Below are 13,996 nucleotides of genomic sequence, written 5' to 3'. Positions count from 1 at the left end.
TTGTTAAAAAATAGTGGTTTCTCTCACTAAACTAAACTCCGCATACGTAAAGAAACCAAACTGCAGAAACAAACTTTATGCTCCTTATTTTATTGTGTTTTCAAAATACTTGCAAAAATGTCTACTTTCGTAGTCACTTATGTTCATTCTTTGCTTGTTATTTTGCAACTATTTCACATAAACATATTACAGTTAACAGTGAACAAATCTTTTGATGATTTTATGAACTATTAATGAATCATTTTGTTTATCGTACATTATCTACCACTTTCAATAAAAGAATCTTACCTTAAGAAAAAGTCCTTTCATCTTTTGCATTTCATCATGTTACAACATAAAATCCCATAGGTATAATAATTGCTCAGATAATACTTTCCAAGATGCCTACTTAACATCATACAAGCCTATAAGAGCTAAAATTGAGATATAATCACCATGACTTTCAGCTAGTAACTGAACCCAACACCCCCCCCAACCCCCCCCCCCAAAAAAAGAAAAGAAAAAGAATACTTTTTCGTATTAAAATGCATTCGACAATCATCAAGGAACTAAACATGAACGTGATGAAAGGAAAGCATGGCTAAGAAATGGCAAAGGTGACCGTCTGCACCTCTTTAGGTCGCCACATGGATTTCTGGACACACAACAAGCCCTCCTTGTTCTTGGAGTAAGTCTTGAGGACTTCCCACTCCATAGACATTACCATGTCCTCTAGCTCATTAATGGTCTCAACATTGTCCCGAACAATAAGCTTCCCTCCGGGCCTTAGTATTCGATCAACCTCTGCCACCACAGATACTAATTTGCACCTAAAACCCCATAAACCATCGAAATGTAAGGCCAAAGCAAGATAAGGAATGACATATTGTAGGAAATGCCCTTTTTAAGTCGTATTACTTTAGGAACAAGTACAAAACCCTAAACTCTAACTGTTATTTTAATCTAAAAACTTAATTGCTAAGCATTAAACCTAAACACTAATTATTATTTCAATCTAAGAACTTTTGCTAGGAGTCATCAAGATAATCTCGGAGAACGAGAGCAATATCTGTAATTTTACCCAGTGAAAGGCAAGACAAGTTACCGACGGAGGAGTGTGTGAATAGTGGATTTAGGAAAAAGGGAAACATTTATACAAACCTCTTTTTAACCTTGGAGAATAGATGGTCGGCATGGAGAAGATCATAGGACCTTGGGTAGGTGCTAAATGATTCACACCAATCATGGTACATACCGAATAAACCTCTCTCATATATTATAGGAAGCGTATCTGGAGAGCGAATTGGGATCACGTTCATGACCCACAAATTCAAATCTTTGAGAGCCGCAGCAAATCTATAAGCATGGCATTGTCAGAATCACGGAAAGGAAGATGAAACAATAAAACAATTAAAAAATAACTTTTTTTCTCTAAGAATTTCAATATCTGGTAATCATTTCTATCCAATATCATTTTGGAGTTGAGCTTGGACCTTAAACAAGAAGAATGCCTATTTTCTTCATTCATAAAACTTAAAATTGAGATTGAGCACCCAACTTTTTACCACTGGACCAATAGGAGTGGTAACAAAAAAAAAAAAAAGTATTCCTTCCTACTTCATAGAAAACGAAAATTACTTACCCTCCATAAACAGCTTTCATGTCCATGACATGTCTAATAGATGACCAGTTAATTCCTATCCCATTCAAGTAAGACTTGATCACTCGTTTCCAGTGTTCATAGTCTGCAACAAAATCCTCAGGCGCTGCTTTTCCATAAACGCCAACATGGGAACTTAATAACCAATAAGGTGACTTTTCCAACCTTGCTGGCCATTTCTCGGGCCACTTAGACCCACGTTCTGAAGCATCTACAGGTATTTTGTGCATGCATGTTTTCAGTGACACATTCCTATAAATAAGAATAAATTTCAAATGGCTGGTTTGATAGCTATATTGCAAGACGTTCATATCTATTAACAACAATGCTCTTGAGGTACATAAAACAAGCCACACAACATTATTTGTACTCATAAAGCTATATCAATAATTTACTTTTTAATTATATTATCAAATAACTAATTATTCATTAATTTCACTCATAGTAAATGCGCAGAAGGTTTTATTCTGAAGTGATAATGAAAAGATCAATGATATTCTTAAGGACACGAGATATGCTTTCGGTTTTTACAAGTAAATTATATACTATTTGGTCCAATTTAGAAAAAGAAAGTAGAAAAAAAACAGGATATTCAATAGCTAACTAAAAAAATGATAGTTAGCATTTTGTTAAACCAATCGATGGATATGATCGTGTCATCTTAACAGGAAGTGTGTTAATTTCGTTTTCAACCAGAATATAGTTCTACAGTGGAGCTAACAGTAAATTTTACCAGGCTGCATTCGGATCATCATTCTCGGGGCAGAGTGGAGGCTCTTGTTTTAACCTTCCATTGTAGCAGTCATTAGAAGTAGGCTTCTTAAATATTGCCACAGCTACCCTATTTATTGCATCCTTACTAGTTTTATTAACAAGTTCCCAGCACATAGCTCTTGTTAGTTCAACCATTGCTGCAGAAAATCCAAACAAATTGCAGCAGCTGTTAAACACTAGACGTCTAACACAATACCCATAGATAATAGGATTATACCTTTCCAAATTTCAACATCTTCAGGAATCTTCTGATAAACTGGAAAGGCGGACCACACAAAGAAACCGCCAGGTCGTAGTAAACGGTTAAGCTCCAAGAGGAGTTTACCACCTACATATTGCTAAAATAGATTAATATTCAAGCATAGAAATTTCATAAAATGCACTTCTAGTGACATTATTATGAGTCCAAGATGGTTCGTAACTAAAATTTTATAAATTGAGGCTATTTATATACCTTCTATGTGCCATGGAACTCTACATCGTGCACAATGAACAATATCAAATACTCTGCCAGGGTAAGGAAGTTTCTTAGTACCCATCACAGCGGACACCGCAGGAATTCCCCTTTCTAATGCAACTGTACTTGAGCTTCATGTTCATCTTTAGGTGCCAATGACATGGCAAGCACATTTCTGTCAAAAAGAAAACCTCCAAAGCTAGCAACCCCACATCCAACATCCAATATCACACGAGAGCGTTTTCCCCATGCTATATCAGGCATAGACTACAGAATAATAATCCAACATTAAGGGCAAGTTGAAAGAACTCATTGGAGAAGAGGAACCTTAATGCCATCATTGTTTTAATGTGAAATGGAACACCATGGATGGCAAACAAGCATTCTTTTTAAAATCATATAAAATATCTATAGATAGATTCATGTAATCAAAAGACTATGAGTTGTAAATGAGCCAAGCCTAAACAAACATACATGGCTTTTTTCGTGATCATTCATGAAAATTAAATTAACAGGTTTATAAACATCAAATCTAAAACTTCGACAAACAATTAAAAACTTGCTCAACAAGTAGAGGCCACACGGAAGGGGATGAGACACGGTAATCAATGATATAATGAAGTTTGAAGACAATAGATTAAACCTCTTCTATGAAGTCAATATAGTGAAGAGCACCGTGCTTGAACTGGGTTCCACCACCAGGAAATGTGAGGTATTCTCCAGTAACTTTCACCCAATTCTGATGACCTTTAATTTGTGCCAGCTGAGCATGGGGAACATTAGAGTACCAAATCTATAGCAGCAGGAAAACCTTCGTTAGTTCATCTCATTAAACATGAAATTGCAGTGAAAAAAAAAATGAACCAGCATATGTGAAGTACCCTCTCTCTGCTTTTCGGCCACTTAATAGGGCGTTTATATCCTTCAGGAAGAGGAACAAGGCAGGTAGGTGGTTCTTCCGGACAGTGCCTCTCTCGATGCTCATAATGTTTATTAGTACGGAGATGCTTAATTGCTTCCCAATTGTCAAGGCAAGGGATAAAATCAGGCCCAGCAGTAGAATTGCAAAGCTTCCAATTGTATTTATTGGATGGTAACCGATCCTTCTTTTCATTCTTTGCTACCGCCGCCTGAGTAGAGAATGATCCATTCCTAGTAATTCTCTTACTCAAAAGTTCAGAAGCAGAGGGGAAAGCTTCATTTACGTTTTGGCTTTCCACTTGAGGATTATCTTTTGCCTCACCAGAGCTTTTATTCGACTTTTTTTTATCATTTTGATCAAACTTCCCCTCTACCTGACCATCCACCTTACCTCCGTAAGTTTCAGAGGATTTTTCATCTGGTCTCTTTTCACCAACACCAGAATCATATTTCTCGCCATTCTTGTCAATAGAGACAGCTTTCTTGTTGCTTTCTCTTGGATCGGACGTTTTGTCATCAAGATTCTCTTCAGAACTCCCTAGTCCACCCAAATTCTTACCACCTTCAAGATCCTTTTTGTCACGATAGATTTTTTTGGACTCCTTATTGTGATTTTCATGAACCTTCCCATTTATTTGATCACCATTAGTTTCAGAGGAATTTTTATCCGGTCTCCTTTCACCACCACCAGAATCAGATTTCTCGTCATTCTTATTGGAGACAACTTTCTTATTGCTCTCTCCCAAATTAGACCTCTTGTCATCAGAGCTCTCTTCAGAACCCCCTAATCCACCCAAATTCTCACCATTGTAGTTTCTCTCTCTACTTTCAGAATCCAACTGCTTCGTATCCTTTTTAGACTCATTCAACTTGCTCTCTTCAGTGTTCTTGTTTTCTTGCGTATTTAAATTGCCATCATCTTTATCCGGACTCAAATTCGAGTCCCCTTTCGTGGCACGCTCGGGTAAATTCTCACTACTACTGTTTGTCTGTCCACCTTCAGAATCCAACTGCTTCTTATCCTCCTTAGACTCATCCAACTTACTCTCTTCACTATTCTCTTTGTTTTCTTGTGTATTTAAGCTGGCAGTTCCGTCAGCTTTAGCCAGACTCGCATTCGAGCCCTCTTTCCTCACATTCTCGGGTAAATTCTCACCGCTAATGTTGTCTATCCGTCCACCTTCAGAATCCAACTGCTTCGTAGACTCATCCAACTTAATCTCTTCACTGTTCTCCTTGTTTTCTTGCGTATTTAAGTTTCCAGTGGCATTGCCATCATCTTTCGCTAGACTATTGGAGTCACCTTTCCTAGCATCCTCTGGTAAAACCCCGGAGTTATTGTTAGAAAAAAACAGCAGCAACAATGAACAACAAAGAGCATAAGCTCATGAAAACAGCAAGCAAAAATTGATAGGCTAAAAAATAGCCGAATGAGAAAGTCCACACTTTCATTTCCATTACAAAATATATAAGAATTACATGGTGAGTCACACGCCATGATGCGAGTAAAAATTACATCAGACACTCCATTCTGTAGGCAGGCCATGGCTTTATGCTTCTTGGCTCGCTCCTCACCATGTTGCTTGATCTGAGCAATGGTTGGATTTGCTCTCAATGGTAGTTGCTCGACATCAACTGCACTCCACAGATCAAGTGCTTGGAGGTAAGTTTTCATTTTAACTATCCAAATGTGGTAGTTTTCTCCAGCAAAAATTGGTGGTGGAGGAGGTGCAAAGCTCATGTTGCTGAAACTAGTTTGACAAACACAATTTTTGAGTTTATTTTGAAACAAAAAAAAACTTAAACAACAGAGGTCCTCAAAGACAAGAGCTCTGACACCATTTGTTAGAAAAAAACAGCAGCAACAATGAACAACAAAGAGCATAAGCTCATGAAAACAACAAGCAAAATTGATAGGCTAAAAATAGCCGAACGAGAAAGTCCACACTTTCATTTCCATTACAAAATATATAAGAATTACAAAAATGGAATGTTTACCTAACAATTTCCACTAAATTTGGCAACTTGCCAATTAATAATTAAAAAGATGAAAGCATTATAACTATCATTATGAAAGCATATTAGTTATCATTATGAAAGCAAAAGATGAAAGCATTATAGCTATCATTATGAAAGCATATTAGCTATTATTATGAAACCAAGTTGCATATCAACTTGTTTCAATTATAGCTATCATTACAAATATTAAAAATAAACAAAATAAATAAAATAAACAAAATGCACCAAGTTGCTCCTTTGTTGCTTTACAGTCCATGTTCAACACTCCTCCTTGGACTGTAGGCAACAAACACCAATTGATTTCCTTAGAAATTCAAACCTGATTGTGCCAAGAGGCTTTGTTAAAATGTCAGCCAATTGATCTTGTGAGCTGCAATGTATTAGACTCACTTCTTTGGATTGGACAACTTCTCGAACAAAGTAAAACTTGAGCTTAAAATGTTTGGTTTTGCCATGAAAAACAGGATTTTTAGAGATGGCAACTGTTGACTGGTTATCCACCAAAATTTCAGTAGGCTCGAGCTGTTCTTCATTCAAATCACATAGCAACTTCCTAAGCCAAATGGCTTGATTTACTGCTGCAGCTGCTGCTATGTATTCGGCTTCAGCAGTAGACTGAGCAACAGTTTGTTGCTTCTTTGAACTCCAACTGAAAACTCCCGAACCAAGTGTAAAGAAGTAGCCTGAAGTACTTCTCATATCATCAGCTGATCCACCCCAGTCACTATCTGAGTAGCCAGTTAATTTCAGCTCACTTCCTTTCTTGAACATTACACCAAACTTCAAAGTACCTTTGACATACCTGAGTATTCTCTTTGCTGCTTTCAAATGAGTTGTATTGCAGCTGTGCATGAATCTAGACAGTAGACTAACTGAATGCATAAGGTCAGGTCTGGTTGCTGTCAAGTAAAGTAAACATCCAATCAGGCTTCTATACTCCTTTTCATCCACCTTTTCTTCATTTCCAAAGCTGCTTAGTTTCTCTCCCACAGCTAATGGTGTGCTCACTGGTTTGCTGTTTTCCATATGAAACTTAGTGAGAATTTTCAAGGCAAATGCATGCTGGCTGATAAAAATGCCTTGATAAGACTGGTCTACTTCCATACCAAGGAAGTAAGTCATGATTCCCAAGTCTGTCATGTCAAACATGTCTTGCATATTCTTCTTGAACTCCTGAATCAAATCGACCCTGCTTCCAGTCACTAATAGATCATCTACATATATTGAGACAATCAGCAAAGTCTCATCTTTGGACTTCTTTATAAACAAAGTTGGCTCACTCAAACTTTTCTCGAAATTGAGCTTAGACAGGTAAGCATCTATCCTGTCATACCAGGCTCGAGGAGCCTGTTTTAGTCCATAGAGTGCCTTCTTCAGCTTGTAAACCTTGTCCTCCTTTCCTTGGACTTTAAATCCATCAGGCTGTTCAACATAAATCTCCTCTTTAAGGAAGCCATTCAGGAAAGCTGACTTGACATCAAGCTGATGGACCTTCCACTGTTTCTGTGCAGCCAAAGCAAACAGGAGCTTTATGGTGTCCAGCCTTGCTACTGGAGCAAATGTCTCCTCAAAATCAATGCCAAATTGTTGATTGTACCCTTTCACCACAAGCCTTGCCTTGTGCTTGTTCAAAGAGCCATCAGCATTGAATTTGGTCCTGAAAACCCATTTGACACCTATGACCTTCTTCTGATCAGGTTTGTCTACCAGATCCCAAGTGTCATTCTTATGGATCATGTCGATTTCAGCCTCCATAGCCTTCTTCCAGCTCTTGCTTCTTGCAGCTTCTTCATAGCTTGAAGGCTCAACAATGGCCACATTGCATCTTTGGTAGATATCAGCTATAGACCTGGTCCCTCTCACAGGAGTATCATCTACATTGGCATTACTGACTTCATTTTCTGCCAATTCCAGATTGTTGTCAATCTGCTCTTCTTCAAACTGACTTGTGTTAGAGCCATCTAAACTCCAAAACCTTCCTTCATCGAATTTGACATCCCTGCTTACCAAAATCTTCTTGGTTGAAGGATCAAATACTCTGTAGCCCTTCTTGCAGCTACTGTAGCCAACAAATATACCAGGAACTGATCTCTTCTCAAGCTTGGTTCTTCTTTCTGCAGGGACAAGTACAAAACACATGCAACCAAACACTTTTAAATGGGAAACTGTTGGTTTAAGATCATACCATGCTTCAAAAGGAGTTTTATCATTTAAAGCATGTGTTGGCAGCCTATTGAGCAGGTACACTGAGGTGTTGACACCTTCAGCCCAAAAAATGTTTGGAAGCTTGCTTTGAAACAACAAACACCTGGTCATGTTCATCACTGTTCTGTTCTTCCTTTCACATACTCCATTTTGCTGAGGAGTATACACTGTGGTCAATTGATGATGAATCCTAGCCTGCTCACATAGCTTCTGAAATCTTTCAGACAAGTATTCAGAACCATTGTCTGTCCTCAAGGCCTTAATCCTGCAGCCTATTTAATTTTCTGCCAATGCCTTGAACTTTCCTAAAACTTCAAACACTTCTGACTTTTGTTTCATGAAATAAACCCAGCAAAATCTGGTCAGATCATCAATAAACAGTATAAAATACTTACTGCCATTCAGTGAAGGAGTCTTCATTGGTCCACAGACATCTGAGTGCACCAATTCAAGTCTTTCTCGAGCCCTCCATGCTTGGTTTACTGGAAAAGGCAACCTGGCCTGTTTACCAAGCTGACATACTTCACAAACAGACTCATTTGCATCAACCTTAATCATGTCCTCTGTCAAACTCATCTTGTGCAGCAAATTGAGTGACCTGAAATTGACATGGCCAAATCTTCTATGCCACAGATCAGCATTGTCAAATGAACTTGTATAGGCTCTTCTCTCAAGTTGGCTCACATCCAACATAAAACACCTATCTGCCATGGGTGCTGAAACAACTTCTCTACCAAGAATATCATTAATAACACAAGAATCATTCTTGAAAACTAGAGAGTAGCCTTTCTTAACCAGCTGACCTACACTAAGTAGATTTTGATCTATTTCAAGTACATAAAGCACATCTGAAATAACCTTGTTACCTGAACTAGTGTTGATCACAACATCACCTCTGCCTTTAGCTTCAATCAGATTCCCATTGCCTATTCTGACCTTTGAAGCAAAACTCCTGTCAAGATCCTTGAACAGGCTCTCATTTGATGCCATGTGATGTGAGCAGCCACTATCCACAAGCCAACTGCATTTGGATTTGCTTGTGGTTGTAGAACATGAGGCAGTGAAGACATGCTCCTCCTGAGCTTGAAGATCTTCAGCAGTCTTGGCTTGTACTGGTAGAGTTTGTGACTTTTCTTGATTTCTACAAATATTTTCATGATGACCATACTGCTTGCAGCTCTTGCATTGGATATCTGGTTTGTTCCAGCAATACTTCTCCAAATGGTTAGTTTTCTTGCAGTGAACGCATGGTGGAAACCTCCTTCTACCGACATCTTTCTTTGATCTTTCCCTCTTTTCAAACCAAGGCTTCTTAGCTTTTTGACTTGAGCTGGAGCCTTCTCTGACCTTTGCTTGAAAAGCACCTTCAGGACTTTCCTCCTGCCTACTTGCTCTTCTCTGCTCAAGTGCATAAAGTGAGTTAACCAACTCAGACAAAGAAATGGTTGTGAGATCTCTCGAGTCCTCCAATGAGGAGATTTTTGACTCAAACCTTTCAGGTAAGGTGGTAATAACCTTCTCAACAACCCTGCTGTCACTGAAATCTTCTCCAAGGAGTCTAATATTATTGACAGTAGCCATAATCCTATCAGAATATTGCTTGATAGTTTCTGACTCCTTCATCTTCAAATTTTCAAACTCCCTTCTAAGATTAATTACTTGTTGCTGCCTTGTCTTGTCTGATCCCATGAACTCCTCTTTCAGCTTGTCCCAAGCTTGTTTGGGTGAGTCACAGGCCATGATGCGAGTAAAAATTACATCAGACACTCCATTCTGTAGGCAGGCCATGGCTTTATGCTTCTTGGCTCGCTCCTCACCATGTTGCTTGATCTGAGCAATGGTTGGATTTGCTCTCAATGGTAGTGGCTCGACATCATTTTCAACTGCACTCCACAAATCAAGTGCTTGGAGGTAAGTTTTCATTTTAACTATCCAAATGTGGTAGTTTTCTCCAGCAAAAATTGGTGGTGGAGGAGGTGCAAAGCTCATGTTGCTGAAACTAGTTTGACAAACACAATTTTTGAGTTTATTTTGAAACAAAAAAAAACTTAAACAACAGAGGTCCTCAAAGACAAGAGCTCTGACACCATTTGTTAGAAAAAAACAACAGCAACAATGAACAACAAAGAGCATAAGCTCATGAAAACAGCAAGCAAAAATTGATAGGCTAAAAAATAGCCGAATGAGAAAGTCTACACTTTCATTTCCATTACAAAATATATAAGAATTACAAAAATGGAATGTTTACCTAACAATTTCCACTAAATTTGGCAACTTGCCAATTAATAATTAAAAAGATGAAAGCATTATAACTATCATTATGAAAGCATATTAGTTATCATTATGAAAGCAAAAGATGAAAGCATTATAGCTATCATTATGAAAGCATATTAGCTATTATTATGAAACCAAGTTGCATATCAACTTGTTTCAATTATAGCTATCATTACAAATATTAAAAATAAACAAAATAAACAAAATAAACAAAATGCACCAAGTTGCTCCTTTGTTGCTTTACAGTCCATGTTCAACAGTTATCTTCGAATTGCACAGTGTTATTGCTGTCATTGCTATTGCTGATTATTGGTGTAACCTGATCGTCGAGATCGGTTTTCTTTTCGTGGGCCACATCGTCCACGTTTTGGTCGGGGATAACTGAGGATGAAGTCATCATCCAAATCCCAACTAAACATAATCCCACGAAAACTACAATGGTGACGGTGGAACCATAACTCGAAGATGATGACCTCCTACCATTAGCATTATTATTGTAATCTACTCTACCATATTTTCCTAATGCCATTATCACTATTCCCTTCTTTTACCAATCAATTCTTCAAAATTTTCACTCCTGGAACAACAAAAACAAAAACTATATATATATATGAACAATCAAATCACTGAAAAAAATAAGACAAAATTCATATATAATGAGACTAAAAATCTACATAACCCAATTACAAATAACAAAATTTGAATCTGAATAAAACTCCACTTTCACCGACAAACTAAAACTTTAGTCGCAACAACATTATTATTTTTTTATTACTATTTTATGCTTATGTTTACACTCATTAATTCATAATTGAATAAAATAAGTTTTTCAACCACATTTTCTATTCTTTATCATCACGTTGATTAATCCATTTTTACCTATTATTGTGAAACGATGCCAATGAAAGAAACAGAAAATAAAAAAGAAGGAAATAGAAAACACCGTCGTCATTCGTCAGTGCATTAGATCGACAAAAGGCGAAGAAAATCGTATCGAAAACAAAAAAGAAGAAGATACCTGGAAACAAAAAAACAAAAAAAAAAGAAGCAAATGAACAGATTTGGGAAAAAAAAAAGAGAGCTTAAACAATCGCTATCGGTTCATAAGTGTTGCAGTAAGGAAAAAAAAAACAAGAAAGGCAGGGAAAGGAAAGATTGATACGTAGAAGATTCCAGCTTTTAGCTGTCACCGGAAATTCAATAAGTTTTTATTGTTTGTTTGTTTAATACAAGCGTCCTAAAAATAATAACGAAAACTGAAAAATGAGAGGGAAAAAGGAATGCACGGACTCGTGTGGAAGACAATACGGAGAGAACCACGGGAAAAGCAAAAGGCCGCGAAATCAGTGGGGGTAGTTCTTCTTTCGTTTCTCCCATTGTTCCACCTAAATTAAATAAATTGGTACCATAATTTTAAAAAATTACAACTTAATTGTCTTAGTAACTTGATATATTAATCTTCTAAAAATATTTACACTAATTGAATACTTTTTTTCCAAATTAAATTAAATTTAAGTTACTTCTTTTTTGCATAATCATATTATCTCTACTAATAAAACAAATCTGAATTACTTCAATCCCTTTCATTTACAAAGTATTAGATATAACATCCCTTACTCAATCTATTAATAAATACAATTAAATAATATCATATTAAAATTTTAACTTAAGGGTTTAAAAAGTCCTCAAATTTAAAAAAAAAAATCAATTAAGCCCATGCTTTTTTTTAACTCAATTGGGTACTTGAACTTTCAAAATACATCAAAAAATGCCCTCAATTTTTTTCAAAAAAAGCAAGTAAGCCTTTTTTTTTCACTCAATTGGGTATTTAAACTACCAAAATGCACCAAAAAGACCAAGGACAAATCTAGGGAACTGGCAGGAAAAATTATGCTAGTTGTAAAGTAGAAAATTATGTGAACTGTATAGTAGAAAATTACGGTGGTTGTGCAACAATAAATCATGTGAACTCTACAATAGAGAATTATGTGAACTGGTGAGTTGCCAAATAAAAATACGCAAGCTATGTAAAGAGTTACAAGCTACGCAGGAAATTACATGAACTATGCTGCCAAAAATACAGTGCTTTTCTGAAAGTTTTGTAACTTTAAAATTGAAATCAATGAATTGACAAGTCACATAAGCATGTTGCGATATTAATTTAACAAAACGTATGAGTAAGTTGCGATCTTGAATCGGCAACTACAAGATTCTGAAAATCTTGAAAATTTTAGATTGTGATCTTAAATCAACAAATCGTACGAGAAAGTTGTGATCTTAAATCGGCAACTACAAAATTCTGAAAATCTTTTAAGTGATTGGTTGTGATTGTAAACCGGCAAACCATAAAATTTTAAAAATCTCATAAGTAAAAGGTTGTGATCATAAATCGGTAAACCGTAAGATTCTAAAAATCTCATAAGTAGGAGGTTGCGATAAAAGATCGACAAACCAGGAGATTTTGAAAATATTATAAGAGGTTAAGATCGTAAATTGGTGAATTGTAAGATTCTGAAAATCTTGTATATGGGAGGTTGCAGTCGTAAATCCGTGAACCGTAGGATGCTAGTGCTTGTCAGCTAACTTGAAACTATAATAAACAATGGGAACAAGCCTCATTCAGTCAATTAATTTAGTGTGCTTACACAGTATTTCTTTAGATGGTAGACGTTCCAAGTGTGAGGATGAATCTAAAGGAAATAAATTCAGGAAACTTAACTAACTGAAACTAAGATATATTAAATACAAAGATAGACTGAACATCACATATTGAAATTGCGAAATACCTGGTTGCTTTGTGTTGAGCTTTGTCTAACTCTTTTTTGCTCATTTCTCCATTCTCTCCATGTAGAGCTCAGCGAGATCTCTTAGCTTTACTAACTAACATGACGTTCCGAAGATAAACCTTCCTCTTAGAATTGGAACCTTCCTACTTTTAATCTATGCCCATGATAACTTGGATAATACCTCTAACATGTTGCTTGCCTCTATCTGCACTCTACGATCCTGACCTTTCCTGTGGACTCGTACTGTAATCTTTGAAAGCTTCACGAACTATAGCCCTGCAAAAAAAAATTGTTTTGTCCCCCACTTTGTACCCGCGAACCTTGTGGGGCATATCCTAACTGCCCACGAGCACTCCGCTACCCTCAAAGTTACCTATCTCCCCAATGAAAGGGGTTGGGAGTTGATCTTTTTATTTCTTCCGCTTCTATAAATTTGTGAACCTTTTTATAAAGGTTAACAAGATTTTGTGGCTTGTTATCTGTGAACGAATATTGAACAAGCTCATTCAACACACCCATGATGAAAGCATCAATGGGCCACCGATCTTCCAGATTTTGTGTATTCAAGGTCGCTGCATGGAAATGTTTTATGTACTCATGTAAAGATTCTTTGTTCTTCTGTTTGACTAACATTAAGCCCACTGGCCTACTCATGATTGTCTTGTGAGCACAGAATCTTCCTAGAAACATCTAACCTAGCTACGTGAAGCTCCTAATAGATCCCTATGGCAAAGACAGATATCAATCTTTGGAACTTCCCCTCAAAGTCGTAGAGAAAGCCTTACACTTCGCAGCATCCAAATCTCCTAGGATATTCATATAGTCATTGTATTGCATTAAATATGCTTCTGGGTCCCTTCTTCCCTCAAAGACTTCTTTTGGCACCTTAAACTCCAGGGGTAAACCTATAGTTACAATTTT

At 36.9% G+C, this 13,996-nt stretch overlaps 1 pseudogene; it reads right to left on the bottom strand.

Moving 5' to 3' along the window:
* Positions 1 to 277: 277 nt before the first annotated feature.
* LOC107896669 (probable methyltransferase PMT26) lies at positions 278 to 5,532 on the bottom strand (annotated as a pseudogene).
* Between the last annotated feature and the right edge of the window lie 8,464 nt (positions 5,533 to 13,996).

Source organism: Gossypium hirsutum, chromosome A10 (assembly GCF_007990345.1).
Source record: "Gossypium hirsutum isolate 1008001.06 chromosome A10, Gossypium_hirsutum_v2.1, whole genome shotgun sequence".
NCBI classification, from domain to species: Eukaryota; Viridiplantae; Streptophyta; class Magnoliopsida; order Malvales; family Malvaceae; genus Gossypium; species Gossypium hirsutum.
The sequence above is the reverse complement of the archived record's forward strand: the minus strand, read 5'-3'. Positions and strand labels throughout refer to the sequence as shown.